The following is a 15663-nucleotide window of genomic DNA, read 5'->3' on the forward strand; positions in this document are numbered from 1 at the left end:
ATCAGCTTTAATCAAGCCAGTGCAATACTAGAAGGGGAGATAGAATAAAATACACTTGTAACAGCAGGCAACAGGTTTGCCTAGTGCTGGAACATCTCTGCCAGACTGATTAAAGCTAGGAAGCACGTGGCCCTTGATGCTGCACATTCTGCAAAGGCAGATAATCCCTATAAAATGCAACAGGCCTATAAAACTGTTTTGTACAATTAAAAATATTATGTAGCAAGGTTAAATCAACAAAACCAGTTACTGAAACACTTCCAAAGAACCCTTAAGTCATTTCTGTGTCAACAGACTGGAGAATGCACACAACTTGACATTTATCAGCATGGTCTTTTGTACAGCAGGTGTATTAAAATGATTTGAAACTCCTAAGTCAATACACATCAAGACAGACAAGTCATCCTCCCTACTGCACTACAGGAAAGTAAAGCAAACATTTTGCTTCAAGTAGAAAGAAGTTCATAAACATACAGTTACCATTAGTTTAGACAGCCATACATTTAACTCGGAGTTTTACATTCTGACTAAATATTAATCTGGGTATTTTGGAATCACATGCCAAAACTCCAAAATTTAACTCTTCTTTTAAAAGGTTGGTACCAACACACAGGAGATTTTCAGAAAAGGCTTTTGGATGGTTCTTCTCTATCAAACACTTACCTCAGTTTTGGTGTGGGGTTTTTTTCTTTTAAGAAGATTCTTTTTGAGTCATCTTTGTACAATGTAAGAGCAATACAGAAATCCTCACCATTTCTTTTTGTTGCAATCTTCCACATCTGAAACTAAATCTCAGACTGTAATTAAAGGAGGTGACACATTGTCCTGACTTCAGCTCTGAAAGCAAGGTATCTTACGATGTTTGGAAACAATGCCTCTCAGTGTGAGCTGCGAGCATGTCTTCAGGATATGCAAAGACAGTAAAGTAATGGTAGGATACCAGTCCATCACAGAGTCAGTATCAGCTCTGTGAAGTTAACATTTTAATGTTATTCTCCACCTGGAAACCATAGGGAAATTCATTATCTTTAATTCAAATCCTAGAATAAAATCCTTGTGGAGAAGAGAAACCTTAATCCTATTTAGCAGTGACCAAAGCATGGAGAAAAACTATTCTGTTCAGGTTCAATTCAGTACAGAAACTATTACTATCCTGTGGTTGCTTGAGTTTGCACTACACAACAGCTTCTCTCTTCTGCCACCATCCCCTGGGAGCTGCTCATATTTATATTAGGGAGGGTTAAGTAAAATGTCTATCATACGAGACAACTTCCGAGATACTCAGCTGTCCTTTTTCCTGTAAACTTTCTGCTTCCTCCTCCATACTCTTTCCTGTCTTATCTTCTATGATTTAGAGACACAGGCATATTTAGAGGTTGTATCAAATAGTCATTTTTCCCTCTAGAAGTTACTGCCCATTCCAGAAACTAATGGATTTGGCAAGTAGGTGCTGCTCCTCAGGGAAGCACACTGGAGTCCATAGCTAGAGGATGGAAGTCAGACGGCCAGAATTTTTGATTTGAGCTTACAGTCTTCTAAATACTTTGGCTGGGATAGGTCTGCAAGTAGGTCTGGCTGTTTAAGCTTTTCAAAGCTCTAGATACCGCAAGAAAAAATGACAGCAAAGCAAATGGGCATTGTCAAGGTTGCCAGAGCATGACCAGCTCTAATTGTGCTTGCAAAACTAACAGAATTAGTGTGCTTCAGCGTAACGGTGCATATCTCCTGATGGCGTGCCAACAGCTACTGCAAGCCAGCAGGCCTCAAATGAGGAGTATTTACTTGCCCAAAGGCGAAGAGCCCAAGAAATCTCAGGAAAATTCCAGCCAGCCTTCATCTCCTCCCACTCTTTCCACATCTTCCTCAGTCCCTCCCTCCAGGCAAGTTGTCTCCTGGCAACCACGTAAAGAGCAATGTTTAACTTTGAGATGGTGGGAAGAAGAGGCAAAAGCTGCCTTGCATTCAGTAACAAAGGGGCAGCTAGTCAGGCTGTCTCCTACCCATCTCTCCTACCACAAGGGAGCAAAAGCTGGCAGTGCAGGCTTGTATTTGGAGGGACGGAAGGCTGGGTTGTCAGTTAAGGAGTAAAACCAGAGGAGGATGGCTGTGTAAGAGTGTGTGTCTGTGTCAAAAAGTCCTATCTTTACCTAAACTACTTAGCTTTCACATAGAAGGAAAGGATAAGACGCTGGCAGAAAAGAAAAAAAAAATTCAGAATGAAAAGTTCGTATAAAGATATGGTTAAAGGCAGGCAGAGAGACCCATTCACACACTCCCACCCCCCTGCAACAAAACTCTTTCCCTCTTGTTACAGCAACTTTAGAGAAGTTAGCATCATGCTGTGGTAAGTATCCTCTAACTGTACATGGGGACAACAGGACGGATCAGCACCTGAACAGCACAGAACTGAAATGCTTTCAAATATCTGTTAAAACAGAACTATAAGGGGATTGTAAAAATTAGCAAAAATGTTACATTACTCATAACCAGCACAAAACATGAAAGTTATGTATACCTTTACTTAAGGGGAAGCAGTCACCCTTTCTAATCAGACTGACTTTTACAAAACAGGAGTTAACACAAAACAGAATCAGGAGAAAAAGCTTTTTCTTACTAACTGCCACACAATTTGGAGATTGCTAGATCTATTAGTCTATAATAAAGCTCTTTAGTTAAATGCAATGTGAAAAAAACCCAAAAGCACAGAAGTGAGAACTAGAAATATACATACTGAAGCTATGCCAAAAATGGCTGCAGAACAGGCAGAAGATTTTTCAAGGTTAAATTTAAACTATGAAGCAAGCAAGTAATCATTACAATTCAAACCCAAGCAATAACCATGGTAACTGGAACTGGCATAATTCCAAGTCACTGACTGAATTTTTAGGAAATATTTAGCTTGCTAGTCTAGCCACATTTTCCATTCCCTTCCCTTAGTTCTTCCCACCATCATTTGGGCTACTTTCAGAAGACAGCTGAAGACTGCACTGAATTTGTATAAAATACACAGCAGTGAAGCAAAGCGTGACAGTCAAATTCCCATACTGCCTCTGAAGAAAAATTCTGTTAAAGCATCTAAAAGTACATCAGCAGGAAAAGAGAAGATCTGAATTATGACTTAACTTCATTATGGGGAATATAAGGCTAAAATTTTACTAAAGTTAACATGGCTAGGCACAACTTCAGTGGTTTTTTTTTGCTTTCCAAAATGCAGGAATTAGCAAACTGTAATATCTGAAGTGCAACTAACCCAGAGGACCATTTTTTCTTTCAAATCCAGAGTACATGCACTACTTCACAGCAGCGAAATATTTACATTCTAAACTTTTTAAAAATAAATTCAAACTTTAGTTAAAACCTGAGATTATGTGATTTGATATTGCTTTTAATAAACACAAGAAAGTTTCCTTAAAAACCAAATTATAATTAATCCAGAAAACCTTGTCCCCTATTCCAGTTAGGTATTCTTGCCACAGATTAATAGCTTATTAAGATACTTAATTCAAATCTAGTGTAGCTGTAACAAGAACCTCAAACTTTGAAAATAACACTTTTTCATCTTAACCATGAACAGTTACAACAGCTTTGATTCAGCTATTTGCTATGTACTGTACAGATACAGTTAGATACCAACAATCAAAATTCTGGCATGCATTTTTATAACCTGCTGACAGAAAGCAAGTATTTTCTTTTGCTGCTCTACAAATCAAGACTAATCTGAACTCCCAGACCTGCAGCATGCCATTTGCTGTTTACACTGTTGAGTAGTGATGTAGCCAGGAAAAAGACTCAGATCTGCTCTCTTTCATAACCTCATTAAACTAATCTGTGCAGAAGGCATGTAAACACATAACGAGAACTGCTTCCTCAAGACTGCTAGCTATTAGTCCTCATCCCACGAAACGAAAATTAAACTCAAACCTCCAAGTAGGTGATTTCCCACCACTGAGGAATACTCAATCACATCTGAGATGTTTGCTTCATACACCAAAGAATCTGACAGAAGAACAAAGCAACACAGCAAGACAGTAATAACTGCAGAATAAAAGACAATTAGCAGTTTCTCTTTTCTCCCCCAGTACTTCAGTGTGTCCTGCGGTTTTCCCCAAGCTCAGACTTGCAGCGGTATACCTTGACATCTCTGCTACATGGATCTGGAAACAAGACTGGACACCATAGTGCCATCCCTCCTTTACACAAACATATCCTGATCAGAAGCATGTTCGGTCATATTTACAGCTTCAATCACTTCCTATGCCACACATCATTGAAGAAGATGTACGCATCGGAGCCAAAATTAAGCACGCCATTTAGCACTAGAACAAGCTGAACACAACCAGCTCATCTTGCTAGAAGAGCAATTTGGACCATGTTGATGCATTCTGGAATGATGATCCTTTTTGGAAGAATACAGAGTTCGATGGATTGCTTTAACGAGGTTAAATGCAGTTCGATCTCTCTATGATTTGCCCCAGGCATAGTGTACAGCACAAGCTGGGCTCCAGGAATGCAATTATGGATAATGTTCTAATACTAGTTTACCAATAACAATAGGGGATTAGTTAGCTGCTCCCTGCTGGTTTTTTTGGGGTTTTTTTTATATTCTTTTGGGGCAAAGTCTAGGAACCTCTTACTTTTCTGATTACCTGATAAAGACCTGACATAAGAGTACACTACAGGGCAAACAATTTTGGGCATCTAGATGATTTCTCTTGGCATGTTACCTCTGGAAATGAAGCACAGACACAGAAAGTTTGTCCTAGAATCCCATGCTTTCATGCTTAGGAAAGTACTATTGCCTTCTTAAACAGTGTCTTTAAATTTATCTGTGATTAATCTATTGTGTTCTTTATCATAGTCAAAAGGTCAGACACACAATAAGCTCTTCACTGCTGGCCAGATAAATGACAGTACCTTATATTTAGGAGAATGTGTATGCCTTAAATCTGCAAGCACTTCAACAGAAAGCAGCCCCCCCTCCTTCTCAACCCCTGCCCAGGGATGACACAAGCACCTGTAATGCTCAATCACCATTGATACTGTGAGCTGCAGTGATCATTAAGATACCATGGAGGTACAAAAAGTCACAAAAAACAAACAAGGTACAAGTCTGGAAAAAAACCCAAACACTTTTGTTGAAAAAAATGAAAGAGAAATGAGTAATGTTCCACAAAGGGTCAAAAAGGCTAAAGAACAGAGCATTGTAAGAGGATACTGGATGGTAAACGTTATCATCAAGATCAGGAGCTTTCTGTCCTGTCTACCTCATAAAAAACCCAAGGAACAACTAGTAAAATTAAAGGAAGAATTCCCATCTTCCCCCCTCCCTGCAAACCGAAAGAGAACTGCATTTAAGCAGCAAAACTATTATATGTGATGTATTAAAAATGATCCATTAAAAAAACCCATCATCTGTCAAAGTAGTGCAGAAAAATCAATACAATTTTCTTACTATATAGACTGTGCTTTCCGTCTCATATTTTTTTTCATTTTTACAATTTGGAATAAAAGCCTCACATTCTGCCAATTATTCTTCCCTTTGTTTTAAAAACTGAAGTAACTATAAACAGGTCTCCCTTCAACAGCAAACTCTGGCTCTGACAAAAATTTTACACTGAACATGCAATCTTCAGTCTTCCTATTTTTTTCCTTTCCCCGAACACCTCAGTTTATATCTTTCTCTGTTTGGAACTACAGTCTACTACGTACAACCAATGATGCAATGTAACTGTCAGTGAAAATCTCCAACATGGTAATAAGTCTATATGCAATAAAACAATCAATTTTCCTGTTCTCCTGCATTGAATGCTCTCTGTCGTTTTGATGTCTGTCACCTCTAGACCTCCACTACAAACATTCACTGGCAGAAAAATACCTTTAAACATCTGTGTTTTGAAATGTTCTCTTAGACATAATGTCTGCATATGTTGAACACAGATTTATTTCTTCTCCTCCTAGCTAAACTTTCTCTACAGAAGCACATGTAACCACCTTTTATTTTTCACATATTAATTTCTCTAGGTCCAGAACAGCAGCTGACAGCACGAATGGAAACACAGATGGATTTTTGCAAGTAGAAGACACAATCTTAGGTGTGACCTTTTCCGGTGTCTAAGGGACACATTTGCCAAGACGCATTTCACAGACAACAGCAATGTTTATGGGTTTATTAGTATGAGAAAACCATTCAGAGGTTAAAGAGCACATAGCTCCTCAGCCTGTTCCTTCCACTGTCTGACCAGTTTCAACAGTACATGATTATACCTTTTCAACAGGTTTTGTGACCAAGTACCACAACAGCATGTCAAGGAGTTTTCTCCATGAAGTGTTTGGTTTCTACTCGGGGCCAGTCTTTACACACCAGTGCACCTCCACAACTGCTATGCTATTTGAACACTCAGCAACCCAAACTGCAGTGGGTGCAGGTTGCAAAACGAATGCAGTCTGACTACAACAGACCAGTGCTCCCAGCTGACAGGGGTGCCCTGGCCTCAGACTGCCAGCGTTAGGATTGCACTCAGGGAACGAAAGCTGCTCTATGGAGATTAACACACCTTTTCACAAAGCCCCACATACTTTCCTACAGACAACCTCAGCACTCTCCAAGTCATCATCTATACTCTACCTGGTTTTCTTTTTGGTTTTATCCTTCTGTTCCATAAAATAGAGGCCTTTTCTGTGTGGGATTTAACAAAACATCTGCTAGGCTGGGCCAAGTAGAATCAGAAGCCCTGTCTGCAGGCTACAGAGAAGGCTTTGCTGTTCAAGTGATGTATAAGCAGCACTAGCTCAACACAGTCTAAGCCTGTATCTTGTTAATACAAATATACTTTCCATTTAAATATAAATACATACAAAAACAAAACACATTGCATTGTACATATACATACCATATATTGTACATATATATACAATTTATGGTCAAAGAGATATGCAAATTTTTAAATTACTGCTAAAATTCAGTTTCTTCACAATATTCACATTTACCAAAAATATGTCCACATGGATGAACCCTGTATATTCTCTCTTGCAAAGGGTTCAAAATATGAACTATGCCATTTAAAGTCTGCTAAAAAAACAGGCCAGTGCCTCAATTCCCCACATCATCTTTAAAACAAAACGAAAAGACAATTTAATCAAAGCAGTACAAGTATCAATATGGATAGTTATGCCAATGTAATTCTTCTGTTAAATTAACTGACTGGATATGTTTATATTAAGACCTCTCAGTGCAATATATGAATATACAAAGCCTTAATCTGGTAGTGCTGGAGAGCTTAAGGGATACCTAAATTAGGAAATGGGCAGATGAACCGGTAGCCCTGGTCTAATCAAGCACACAAGCTCTTACTCTCGTAGTGAGCCTATGTAAACTGGCTGCATGCATTCCTTGCTTCTGCAGGGAGCAAATGAGGAGGTACACTCTATGCCACCAGTGGTTGTCACTAGATCTGGTTTGATTCCGTGGTAAATTTTGTGCTCCCATAATTTCATCTGACAGCTAAAAATGGAGTAGGAAAGTTTTATCGTTTCAGGCTATTTCATTATTCGCTGCACTAAATTCTAAGGATGTAGAAGTTTTCTCTTAGAAAAAGAAAGCCAATTTACAGTAAGATAAGCATATAAAATTTATAAAGTTAAAGCTGTCATTTGACATACAATTTATTTTCTTCTAGCTCTGCAAAGCCCTACAGGCCTTCTCCCTTTCATCCAAGATTGCTCAGAAGAAAAGCTTCAATAATCTGTTATCCCTGATAATGGACTACCCCCTTCCTGAAACAAAGGGTAGATTATCCCTCACACAAGAGAGAGTTCAGACATCATCATCATCAAGCCAGTTCCAGATATACTTTACAAGTAAAGGAGGACCTAATCTCAGGCAGAACACCAACAGTTGCGTTTCATGGAACTTGAAAAATATATTACTTCATTTTGATGCTTACTTCTGTAGTCTTTCCAAAGTTATGCTCTATTAAAAGTCAAAGAGTAGCAACAAACACCTCCTCTGCAGCAGCAAAGGTACAGAAACAGTGTTTCCAAAAGAAAAACTAATCAATGTAGAATTCAAAACTAGACCTGCATTATTTTGATTATGATTTTTAAAATCAAAGGGCATTTATAACAACAGGATCAGATGCCAAGCTTATAATCTTACTATTAGTGTATACTGGTAGTCTTACCAGAGCGGAAAAACTTTGGGAAGACTAGACCCATTTGAAGGCCATTGAGACAGTGAAGGGGCCAGAGCACTGGATGTCTAAGAGGCTTTGCTGCTGATGGTATTTTTTACCATGTGCTTGTTCTGAGTAAACCTAAAGGGACTTAACATCCCTGACATGCCTACTGGCCTCCTTGAAGCATCACTGCACTGGCCAATGGATTCAAAGTGTCTGAATTAGAGGACAGGGCTTACTGGCATATTGAAATATAAAGCAGGAATTTTGCCTTCACATGGAACCAGGTTATAAAACAAACATTTTCTGCATACAGTGAAATTATTACCAAAAAAACCCCCAAACAAAACAACCCCAACACTCCTCCAGTCCCCAGACTGAAGTGTTTTTATTAATGCTTACCTTAGAACTCACCCTTGTACGGATCTTCTTATGACTTACTCCCTTCTGCTAGGCCTGGTGGTGGTGGGGAAAAAAAAAAAAAAGTAAAAATCAGGCTGTTTTTTAAACAATGCATTGGGCAACATCCACATGCATCAGATGCACCATTGACCTCCAGGTATCTGCCTGCACTTCTGCATGGCTTCCAACCTTCAGACTTGCAACTGCATCGTAGAGAACAAGGAGACAAATACCCTCACAACAGAGAGGAGCAGCTAATTAACCACGTCATTGAAGTGCTTACAGCATAAACAACCCAAGTATCTAAAATCACAAGCAGGATTTTTACTTGTGGCACCTTTATTATAAAAACTTTTAGCTAACATTCTCATTGTCACTTCAACTGCTGTGTTCTGCGCCACCCCCCCACCCCCCCTTTTCTCTACAGGAAGGACAAAATTCTGCATTCAACAGCAATCTCTGGAGAGCATTTCTCTTCCTAGGACTAATAGAGGTATGTGCTGCACAGGTAGGGGATTTTACAATGCCAGCTCTGCAGCTTACAGTATTTAGATCCCCAGTTCTGAAAAAAAAAAAACATTCTGAAGATTTGTACTGGAGTATGGGTTTAGGTCAGCTAATTTGCTGAGGGTTGATATACCAGGCCCTTGTCCTATTAGGTAGAAAAGTTTGAATTAACTGCTGAACATTATTTTTCTTTTCAAATGTATGATAGTCAGCCTAGCAAATTTTGAAATAACCTAGTTCTAGTTTTCTGCAAAATACAGTCATTACAGCTTTGTGTACCAGTTATTTCTCCCTTGTTTTCCCTTGAAAAATGTAACAAAATAATCCAGTGTTGGTGTACCTACACCAAAGTTACACCTATTTGCTAACATCATGTAGCTGCATACAAGCCCAAGCACAATTAAGTATGCTCATTAATAAAGACTTTGGCAGTCTATGAGATTTCTTCTGAGTCTCTTTCCTGAGACGGTGGGAATCATCACTACATGGTCTTTTGCAACATGTCTGAAAACTCAGGTAATTGTCCTCTAACTTTAGAAGCTTAAGAGGAGAACAAACAAGATATGGTACAGCCTAAGAGTGTGCACAGCACAGATATGAGCGCTTTCACACACTAATCTCCAAGAATTTAAAGCAGTTGATTCCACAGCTGAACATCTCCAGCACATACTCCCACCAATGCACATGGACTCCAAGCAAGTCAATCATTAATATGGTGCAATTAGGTCTGCCTATTTTTATATCAGAAAGGTTGCATGACTGCTTGGTCAAATACAGAAGAAGTAAATGCCTGAAGACCAGCATTACTCCAGACAAACCCCACCGGACGTCACACCCCACACGCCCAAAACACCCTATGCAAACATGTCAGAATATTGCAATTAAACCTGACAATAAAGGTATCCCCAAACAAACATTTGAAAGATATTTTAGTTCTTTAGTTGTCAGTCACAATTCAAAGCTATGTATAGATGGACTATAAATAGCTATTTTTCTTTCAGACCATTAACAGTTTATCTATTTTGAGTGTTAACATAAATCTATCCGCTTTGGAGCATGCACCCAATACAGCCTAACACAAGCAGTTTTGATGGCCTCTCCAACCTAACAGGCAAGGCAGAGTGTACTCTAAAGAGGCAGAAGAATAATGGCAAGGCCTAAATTCAGAGTCTGTTGCCAATAATTTGCTTGTCACTAACACTATCCGGCTTTGGCACCAAAGTAAAGGTACTTGCGATCCAAACAAATGCCAGGGTAAGTAGTATCAGATTGCAATAACCTTGGTGTTGGAGATGGCAAGAGACATGTGCAGTGTGGACTGGTCTGCTTTGCCTGCTTGCCTGCCTTAAATATAAGGACAGGGTAATTTTAGTGCAAGAATAGCTTCCCCCCCCCCAGTTTTCTTTATAGTCCAAATGATTTCAAATTAACAGAACCAAGCAACAAAGACAACGAAGGGGAGAAAACAAAGGTCACAATAAAAGGACAGAGCTGGGAAGAGCAGAGGTGCCTAAATACGTGACAGGTCTACAGACAGCCTGCTAGAAACATTTACTTGGCAACATTTAATTATTAACAGAAAAAAAAAAAAAAAAAAAAAGAGAAGCAGAAAGCTGCTTTCCTTTGCATGCTTTCCTTTGCATTTAATCTCTAGCCACAGGAATACCTGCAAACTTTCAAATATTAATGACAGAAAAGACATTCCGTACAAAGATTCCCAATAGCTAATTGTTGCGCAATACTACCCACAGCCATTTTGCAAATTAAAAAGGACGTAAGCATCATGTATGGCTTGGAAGCAACAAAGAGCCAACATAAAATGTTGCTGGAGTCCTTAGATTATCAATGCTATTCCTGCAGAGTAACTATCTTAGAGAGGTCTTTTGCAACATGGTCTAACTGCTAGTGATTGCACAAAGAAGGAAATTCTAACAATAGGGAATTCCCTTTCCTGGTAATACAGAGCCCTAGATGTGATCCATGTAATTTCTGTGCCCTGGGTATTCCGGAATGCTCCAGCAATCCTCCTGTGGTTTCCTGTACACCAGAACAGCTTCCACATGCTCTAGCTTCCTGTGGGAACTAGGCATGAAAATGCAAGGTTTTAAGATAAGACAGCTCAATCCAAACCCCCCCACTCCCCTTCTTGCCACAGCAATGCAGCACCCGCAAGGTGCCATCCCTCCTGCTGCCCTCGGACAGCACCGGAGGCTGTGCCAGCCCCGCGCTCTCCGCGACGAGGGACATTTTGGCAACTTCGAGGCAGCACCCCAAGCCCGGTGCTCCGCTGGCTAACACTTGGGCAGTCCCGGTAGCCCAACTGGAACCTGTCGCTTCAGCATGCGCTGTACACACGCGTGTGTTCAGAAAGCAGCTCCTAGGTAAAGACCAACAAGCAAACAAGCTTGTGACAGAAGTTTTACTTTCACTACGGGAATTTTAAAGCATCGAGGGAAGAAGCTGCAGAAGACCAAGTGCTGGCTTGAGGGAGCTCTTCATGTGAACGGGAACTGCGGCTTTCACTGGGACCAGCCAGCAGGGCGGGTGGCAACGGGGAGTCAGGGTGGGCGCGACCGGCCTCTGCCCCCTCCCCAGGCGCTGCCCCCGGCGGGAGACACCCCCCCGCCCCCGGCTGCCTGCCGGAGAACGCCCCCGGCTCCGGAACCGAGGGCCACCCCCGAGCCGCCCCGGGCCACGCAGCACCGAGGGGAGAGCGCCAGCGCCCCCGGGCACCGACAGCTCCCGGCGGCGCCGCAGCCGGCACCGGAACCCACGGAGACAGTGAGGGGGGAGAGCGCGTCGCGTCCCGTCCCGCCCCCGGCCTCGGCACCGGGAGCGGCCACCGGGAGGGAGCCCCGGCGCGGCGCCCGCGGAGGCCGGGCTCGGGGCAGGCCCCCTCCCGGTGCCGCCCGGCCGCTCACCGGGAGGGCGCCACCAAGGGCCCACCGACCGGCACCGAATTCCACCCCCGCGCTCCGCAGCCAGCTCCCGGTGCCGGCGGAAGCAAGCCCGGGCCTTGCCTTACCGGGGCCGCCCTCGCCGCCACCCTCCCTGCCGCCGCGCCTGTCAGGCCGCCTCCGGCGGGGCCGGGGGAGCGCGCGGCCGCCGTGCGCATGCGTGCGGCCGTCCCGCCGCCGCCGCGCCCTCTGCGCGTGCGCCCTGCTGGGCAGCGCGGGCACGTGCGCGGCGTCGAGGCGGGGCGGGGCCGCCGGGGGAGCCGGGTGAGGGGCCGTGAGGGGCCGTGGGGGTTGTGAGGGGCCGTGGGGGGCCGTGGGGGAGCGTGGGACCCCGGGGCCGTGGTGCTGCGGGGTGACGGGCGGTGGCGGGTCCCCGGGGGCGGTGAGGGGCGGTGTCGGGGCGGTGGGGCTGGGTAAGGAGGCCGCGGGCCTGTGGTTCTGCCCTGGAGGCTGCCCTGTTCCCTCACCTGGCAGGTGCTTCAGCTGACAAAGCGCAGTGCAAGTACTAGGTACGTTATTGCTTTAAGAACACTCTGGAGGTCTGAACAGTTTTGTGCTCAGGAACAATGCGGCTGGTTCTTCGCAAACCTGAAATGGCCGGGACAGAAATGGGTTCATTTTAAAGACGAAGGGCTTCCATAGTGTTTATTTGACTCGACTTGGCAGCAACGTTCTGTTTACGAGTGGATAAATAACTGCCACATTAAAGATTATTAACTAGGAATGCTTAAGTGACCAATAAAGTACTAATCTTTTATATGGCGTTGTAAATGTACACAGCTTGGTTAATGCAGGCTTTTGCTAAACAGATAACAAATTCCTTACCTGGAAGGTTTACCATTTAGAGGAAACCACAAAGGAAAGTATGAGGCATGATAATGAAACATAAAACACAAAGAGGAGTTGTAACCATTGCAGCTGGATTTTAAATGGGGTCTTAAGGGTGTTTTTCATATTTATCTTAAAGCTACTGGGGCAGTGATCAGAAGCAAGACAGACACAGTACCCATCGTGCTAGGGATAAATGGTGATTAGGGGCTCGGGCATTGTGGTGGCAGGCAGTGCTGGGCACCCTGCCTCTGATGGTGGCAATTGCTTCAGAAGGCAGGGCAGTTCTACTGCTTCAAAGAATGGCTGAGCTGAAAGCACTAAGCAGTTATTAACATACCTGTTAATATGTGCTTCCTTCAAGGCTTCCTTGTAACTGGCTGATACTGCTGTGGAGAGCAATGAACTTGTGTCACAGAAGTGCATGACAGAACCATTTCCAGAAGCTGTGCTGAGAAGTCATTTGTTTATCCAAATGTAAGTTGGAAATATGCATTATTTTATGTCCACTTATGTTTGATTCTGTTGCGTCCCAGAGGGCACTTACACACATGGAAGGGAGTATGTTCCCTATGCTAAACAAAGTTGAGCTGGCAAGGAAAGCAGTTTTAAAAGAGCATGAAAGATGGAGAGCTGTGGAAACAGATAAATGTGGGCAATATCTAATAAAATTTTGTAGGAGGATGAAAAGCTTCCATCTGTCTACAGTAGTTTTAGCATCCTTTCACTGTAGTACACGGGTCCTATGTAGTCTGTATATTTGGGCTTGTGGTGCCCCTCTGAGGTAAAGCAGTGCTGATATTCCCATGTTTCTCCAGGGAAATTGCAGCAGAAAGGTGTTCCCATGGTGTGAATGGAAGTGGGGATTGACAGGCTTTAGAAAAGCAGGACCAGGCATGGCGAGATGGATTGGACTGCAGGAATTCCTCTGTTGAAAAGTGAACTATGATTTGAACAGAACATACCCTTTAGCCAAAGAGTGGTTCTCAGTATTCAGAAAGTAGAAGCAAAAGATATTCTAGGAGTTTGGTGACACTTTTGTCATCAAAGGCTCTGCGTTGCCTGATGGTTTTACCATTCCAGTAACCCAGGTGCTTTAGGGGATAGTGTTCAGGGAAGCAGAGCCCTGCACAGAGGTAAGATCAATGCAGGGAAATTTTTCAGGAGGAAGGCCTGTGTGATGGTAGGATAAAAGGAGGTAGCAGTCTGTGGACTAGTAAAGGTTGAAAAAAATGGCAGATGATGAGGACAGACTGGATGCTGTGTCCTGTCTTAAAATTGGGGAGACTATATGAATAATCTTCACTAGCCTGTACTCAGGCTGTTGAACTGCTGTGACTATGTGAGAAAGAGGGTGGAAACCATGCTTGACTAGCTGGTTGATGGCTGATGGAAAACATGTTTGAATGCATGTACTTTTCTTCCTGGAGAAAGGTGTTCATTGCTGACAGCTTTACAGACACCAGGGAGTGTTAAGGCTTTAAGTACTAAACCCTACAGCAGCTCAAACAAAGAGCAAGACCTGGTGACCCCTGGGCACTGAGGGCAATGAGCCTGCAAGGGCTTTCCAGGGATAAATGAAGGATATTCGTTTATAAGGCTGCCAATCAACAGCTTCCCTGAGTTTTGGAGAGCTTTCACGTATCATGAAATAGTCGTTCCACAAGTGCAGTGTTCAGTGATGCCTGTTTTCCTACGGGTTTGTGTCTTGAGGGCAGTTTCTCTCTCTTTTCTCTGAAGACTAATGAAGGGTGAGCTCATACTGACCCATTTCTTTGTGTGGGGATGCTGTTCCACCTGAGCATTCATTTTCCTGAAGTGTATTGGAGCAGACATTTCTCGGAGCATGCAGTTGCGTGTATCTCATTTTCTTATGAAACCAGCCAGTCTAGGCATTGGGTGTAATGGAGTGTTTTTGGCAGGGACAGTGGAGGGACTGGAAGGGTGGATTGGGAAAGGATGTGAAAGCAAGAAAAGAAAAGAAAGTGAGGAATGGCTGGGTGGGTGGAATGGGCCATCACATAGGAAAGCTGTCCATGTGGGTGTCCAACAGCCTCGGAGATGAGGCTCGCACTCGTGTGTGGGCAGGAGATTGGCTGGATGATCGGCAGGGAATGCCAGGATGCACAGAAGGGATTTAGGCCAAAATCTGAGCTGGGCTAGTAAAGCTGTGGCTTTGCTGGTCGCACAGCAATGCTGTTTGCACGGGGCTGCTTGCATGGAAAGCTGATAAGCCTGACGAAGTGTGACCTCCTGTGGGTAAAACTGGGAATTGCCATGGGATAATTAAGCAAATTCTTTTCATTCACGTGCCAGCATCTTAACGGCAGCTTTGTCCAGTGGATCACCTCTTCCACCTGCAGCAGCTAGTTGTCGTTCCGCCCCTCTGGATGAGGAGCTGCTGCTGCTGAGCTCCTGGCAATGAGGATGAGGCTAAAGCCAGAGGTACCAAAATTGGGAGAGTGCTGGGGGATGTTTTAATGACACTAAAAGAGTCACTGTTGTGAAGGCAGCCATGCATGCGTTTCTGTGTGATTCCAAGAAGTGCTCTGTGCATGCTGAGTTTTCCGTTCGGTTGAATGGGCTGCAGCCAGGTTTTCCTGTTTCTTTGTCCCATCCCTCTCCCTAGCTATGGTACCTCCTGCTTTCTAGGGGTGGGCAGTCATCTTGTTGTACCATGAATGCCAATGGAAGGGTTAGCTTTTGGTGTTGGGTGATCCTTTTGGTGTGGACAGAGGATTTGCTAGGAGGGAATTAACAGCCTCCCTTCTGGATGACTTTAATGCCCCCCTCCT

At 43.4% G+C, this 15663-nt stretch overlaps 1 protein-coding gene across 7 annotated transcripts in view; it reads right to left on the reverse strand.

The window, feature by feature from the left end:
• The window catches only part of TBC1D24 (TBC1 domain family member 24), a 30324-nt gene extending 18110 nt beyond the window's left edge, over positions 1 to 12214 (reverse strand). For 2 of the 7 annotated variants that reach the window (XM_037383887.1, XM_037383881.1), the window contains exons 1-2: positions 12109 to 12214; positions 8577 to 8630 (exon numbers count right to left, since the gene is read on the reverse strand). The gene's annotated coding sequence lies outside the window, so the exon portion shown is untranslated. Of the gene's footprint in view, positions 1 to 663; positions 6850 to 8576; positions 11673 to 12108 lie in introns of those variants that run through there. The other 5 variants (XM_037383883.1, XM_037383885.1, XM_037383886.1 and 2 more) reach the window with 5 other exon arrangements.
• Between the last annotated feature and the right edge of the window lie 3449 nt (positions 12215 to 15663).

Source organism: Falco rusticolus, chromosome 4 (genome assembly GCF_015220075.1).
Source record: "Falco rusticolus isolate bFalRus1 chromosome 4, bFalRus1.pri, whole genome shotgun sequence".
NCBI classification, from domain to species: Eukaryota; Metazoa; Chordata; class Aves; order Falconiformes; family Falconidae; genus Falco; species Falco rusticolus.